Source organism: Panulirus ornatus, chromosome 40 (assembly GCF_036320965.1).
Source record: "Panulirus ornatus isolate Po-2019 chromosome 40, ASM3632096v1, whole genome shotgun sequence".
In the NCBI taxonomy this organism is placed as follows: domain Eukaryota; kingdom Metazoa; phylum Arthropoda; class Malacostraca; order Decapoda; family Palinuridae; genus Panulirus; species Panulirus ornatus.
The window spans coordinates 9,159,908-9,165,252 of NC_092263.1; the positions used below are offsets into that span (position 1 = coordinate 9,159,908).

At 36.6% G+C, this 5,345-nt stretch overlaps 1 protein-coding gene across 3 annotated transcripts in view; it reads left to right on the forward strand.

Moving 5' to 3' along the window:
* LOC139761343 (DNA damage-binding protein 2-like) overlaps positions 1–3,926 on the forward strand; it is a 50,919-nt gene extending 46,993 nt beyond the window's left edge. For all 3 annotated transcript variants that reach the window (XM_071685423.1, XM_071685422.1, XM_071685424.1), the window contains exon 11: positions 1,204–3,926. The gene's annotated coding sequence lies outside the window, so the exon portion shown is untranslated. The remainder of the gene's footprint in view (positions 1–1,203) is intronic.
* The last annotated feature ends 1,419 nt before the right edge of the window (positions 3,927–5,345 follow it).

A 5,345-nucleotide genomic window follows, 5' to 3' on the forward strand; every position in this document is an offset into this window, starting at 1 on the left:
TTAAATACCTGAACACACAGGAGGGTGTGAGGCTTGTACGAGATAGAGTGAATTGGTTAGGGAGACAAGCTTTTGGTGGGCTGAACTGGGGCATATGAAGCAATCAGGAAAAATCACAGAACTAAAGAGTGGATGTGATTGTATAAGGCCACTCTCTGTATACTCCTAGTGCTCCCTTCCCTGTCATCACAGGAAATGGCAGGTATGGTAAAAAAAAAAAAAATTGAAAATCAAATTCCTCCAAGAGTTCCAACATCACTTTCACACACAAACTTTGCCTTTTCCTCTTAGTTGACAAAATTTTTTATTTCAACTTTGGTAGCCATGATGCAAGACAGTAAAGTCAACATGAAAACTCTATGAAAGCAAAAAGTGAGTTTTCTGGGGGGAATAAAAAAAAGTGTCAAATCACAGCTCAGGGATCAAGAACTGTTGATAGCTTAGGCAACACAATAAGGCTGACCTGAAATGCAGAGTAGCTACCAAGAGGCTAAAACAAATAAATCTGGAATGCTCCTACTACTAATTCCCTTTCATATGCTAAACATATTTCCTTTCTCAGTTCTGATTTCTGAAACATCTCACAATAGGGAAGTATTAACCTCATCAAAATTAATAGTGATGAAATTAAATTTTTCCTGATACCTCTAAATAATCATGTTTCCCTCAGTTCACTCTCAAAACATAATTCATCCCTGTAATAAGATCAGCATGCTTAGCATTACCCTATCTTTCTTAGAAATCCCATAAAATCAACACAACAGTCTGCTTCCCAAAAGCTGCTATTGTTGCATAGTTGCCATAATTATTTCCCATCTACAAGTGTTTTTATTCATCTTAGCATGGAGTACTGCTCACTTATCTTGGGTGGCTCTTCCTCCATCTCTCTCTTAATCAAGGTGGAATCAACAGCTTTCCATAACACTCACTCATCAAACATCCCTTCTGTACGCTTTGATGTTGCTGCTCTCTCTCTGTTCTGCAATTATTACTTTGGCTTTCGTTCTTGTGAGATTCCTGCACAGTCTCATTGAGGAAACGGGCCTCTCAAGAATGGACCATCATGATACTATACCCGTCTTCCCTCTTTTACCTTTATAACTGTAATTATGTTTTAGGGTTGCAACTTTTATGGGTTAATTATAGAACAGACTGTATTTTTTCCCCCAGAGACTTTTCAGTGATCTGTTTGTATTCTTCCAGATTGAGTTCGTAGTTATGGAGAGGCTTCAAGTGGGTCTAAAAGGAGCAAAACAAGAAAAGGCAGCTGATGAATAACAACTACTATGTACCTAACTTTGTTCCTAATCAATCTATAAAGATAATCCACCAGTAAGGTTCAAAACAGACAAACTGAATTCACTATTGAAGGTGATATGTCTAAGTCATTATTGGAAAGTGAAAAAAAAGTCATTCGAAATAAGACCTTTTCCCGTGAAAGGAACTGCAGATTAAGATATGTGAGCCATCTTCACATCAGGAGAAAGCCTTTGAAATGTAATGGGTCAGAGACTGACGTCATTGGAGATTGATAAAAGGGAACTGGCAACGATTATAATCTCAATGACAGGAATTTCACAAGATCACAAATAGATTCAGAATCTGGATGAAGATCTTACTACTCATTGTTTGGAAAAGCTAATACCCAAGAAGACAAGATTGGTCCCTTGTTGCAAGTGACTTTAACATCATTTCTTTAAAATATGCATAACCATATTCTTGAAGATACATAATACATCAGCAATATGCATTTGCTCATCTGATTAAAAGGTGTCATAAATGGAGATCTAGTGGCTGGAGAAGCATGCTTCTATAGAAGCACAAATTGTTTCGCACACTTATATCAGTCTATGTAATGCAGATGGCTTGTGCAACAAAGTAGAGAAAAAAGATACCTCCAACACTGCCTTATAATATTAAATACATAGTGATCATTTATGAAGTACTTAATAATGCATATGTAAATAAGCCTTCAGGAACATGGCAGCACAGAACTTCTTGAATACATCCTCAATCACAGTCATTCATTCCGTTCAAGTAGCCATCACAGCTACACATAATCTTTGGCCACTGTAGAGGAGTAAGCGCAAAGACCCTAATGGAAGCAAAAATACATTTGGATGCTACACTGCTTGGGTAAAACACACATAACCATGGAGGTATATTTAGCAATTTCAGTTTTAATAGTGAGTGATAAAATGGAACACCCCCAAAGACTACTCCAGGTAGCTACGCCAGACAACCATGTTACATGTCACAAGAGCTGCCATGTGCAGGTACATGTTCAATTAAACAAAACTGTCTCTTCAAATTGGAAGACATTCCTCTGTTGTGGGAAAATAAGAAATCTGGTAAAAATACTACACAGAATACATGAAACTGTATATGTGATTATATAGCTTAGGAACAAATCCTCTTCAGCATGGGTGTTATAGAAACTACCACTTCCCGAGTAGAAAGTAATGCAACACAGAAATTCCTAGCCATCATTCCACCCAGGATATGGCAGCCAGGTATTTCAAGTGGAATGTGCTGAATCAGTTGCTGTGGTGGGTCCAGATACTGATGTCTTAGTAATGTTACTCCATACCGACACATTCCAATGAGCTACTTATGCTGAAAGGAAGGGATGGGAAGCATGCATATCTTAAAAGATTCATAACATGCATGCAATCCATGAAGCTTTATATAGGCAGAATAGCACATCTCATGTCTCTTGCCTACCCAATAGTATTGGTGTAAGTTTGCTCCATAGCCAAAGAAAGGTATCTGCTTTCAATATTTAAATCAACAAGTCAGCATAATGCTAGTAACTAATTTGGCTCACACTTGTCTGTTGCAGTTCACAGACATACCAAGTTCATTGTTGTTTTCTCATCATAAACATGATTTGAATCCTTGAACAAAGTTAAAAGTGTGAAAGCAAGAAATAAGGTATCTAAGTACCTTCATTTCTGGCCTGAAGATGGGTACCTCGTGTTCCTAAAATGCTTGGTTTAAGCAGGAAAGTATTCTACACATTACTAGATGATGAAATGAGAACTTGCTGTGCCTGAGGCCTTGAATGACTTCACATGCATGTAAAGACACAGTGAATGCCATATTAATGGCTCACATACCAAAGATAACCAGCCATGCAGAACTACTTGCTCCTGAGGAGCTGAAGTATTTGGGTATGACGCCAGTGATACCAGTCTGTTTGCTAACAATGAACAGGATAACTCCCAAGTCTGAAGATAATGATTAACAATGGCAGTACATAAATGTGCATCTCAAGGAGGAAAGGAACAATTTTGTTTTGAGAACAAAAAATTTGAGTTGTTCATTACATGTTGTCAGTGCAAAATCATGTGTATCATTACACATGTATGTATATACAGATGCTCCTTGACTTACGATGGGGTTACGTTCTGATAAACCCATCATAAGTTGAAAATATGGTCAGTAGGAATTACACTTAAAACTGTACATCTAACCTACCGAACATCATAGTTTAGCCTAGCCTACATTAAGTATTCTAAGAATACTTACATTTGCATACAGTTGGACATAATCATGTAACACAAAGCTCATTTTATAATAGTGTTGAATATCTCACCACTGTAAAGTTGAAAATTCATAAGTCTAACCATCATAAGTCAGGGGTCATCTGTATACTAGAACACAGGCAAATAAAAAGGACAGTTTTATACCAAATAACTACTGTTTCTCTGAAAGATATTTCACTGAAAAATATTTTGACAAAATAACATTAGAAGAGTCCATTGTTTCCTCATGTAACAAAGTCTAAACTCTAGTGTTGCCAAAAACTTCCATTTCAAAGTAAAGTTTATGACAATGTAATTCTATATTTCTATGGTGGCCATTTTGTTGTGATACTTAGTACATTACATGAAATATTTGAAATAAATGTTTTTTTTCTAAAAGTGAATGTTTTTATTTACCACTGTCCACTCCCCTTAATTGAGTGTCAAAAAAAAAAGAAAATGTTTTTATTTACCACTGTCCACTCCCCTTAATTGACTGACTTGTAAATTTTCAGTATGGTATTAGAGAATGAGGAAAGTGCAAAATGATAATTTTCATCTAATTGGCAGCCATTCTGAATAATCAAATAAAGTGCTAATTTTCATCAAATTGGCAGCCATTCTGAATAATCAAATAAATTGCTGTGCTTGATATGGTCAGTAATATCCCATGACTATAAATCTCCAATTCGGATGAAGTCAATATTTCTACTATTAAGGTTACTTGCAAAATGGAAATTTCTCTACCTCCAAGAATAGATTATGCAAAGGAAATAATATGACTAAGTGCAGCATTGTGGGCAGTATCCATGCTGCAGTAATCTTGTCTTATTCTGAATCTATCTATACCTACTACACATTAGTCCTGGTTATCTGAGTGTGCTTATCCAGATCTCTAAGTGTACGAGATAAAAAAATATCAGGATGCATCTCTGTTCAACCAGCACCAACTAACATGTACCTGTTCGTATTTCAGCAAAACTTTATCATAACATTAAAAAGCATTCCGATTTTTAAAGGAGAAAACAGAAGAAGGAGCCAAACGGAGACTGCTCATCCTCCTCGAAGGCTCAGATTGGGGTGTCTGAAAGTGTGGAGATGTAACCAAAATGAGAAGAAAGGAAAGATAGGTAGCATGTTTGAGGAAAAAAACCCGGATGTTCAGGCTCTGAGTGAAATGAAGCTCAAGGTTAAAGGGGAAGAATGGTTTGGAAACATCTCGGGAGGAAAGTCAGGGGTTAGTGAGAGGACAAGAGCTAAGGAAGGAGTAGCACTAATCCTGAAGCAGCAGTTGGGGGAGTGTGTAATAGAGTGTAAGAAAGTAATTCTAGATTAATGTCAATAAAACTGAAAGTGATTGGCGAGGGATGAGTGATTATTGGTGATTATGCACCTGGTCAGAAAAACAAAGATCTTGGGAGCAGCCGAGTGAGTGTGTCAGCAGTTTTGATGCAAGAGACAGAGCTGTTTTTTCTTCAAACCATGTGGGTTTACAGTGAATTTTGAGTGACCCCTTATGTGTTTTATCAGCTTTATATTCACATTTTATTCAAATAATATACCATATATTCAATAAACTTGAGACTAAATTTTCACTGGAGTAGCTATTTCTTACCTTTGTGAGTTACATGTTTTGGGGATTTGATATTCTATGGATTCACAAGTTTAAATGCAATTCACTATGGCAAATGAACGTTTAAAATCAAATCATGTTACCCTTCCTGCAAAGAGAAACCTTACTGAAAAACTTGAGAAGGAAAATCGGTTTTCAGAATCAGAACTATTTTCAAATTCTCATACGACAAAAGTAAACCCTCT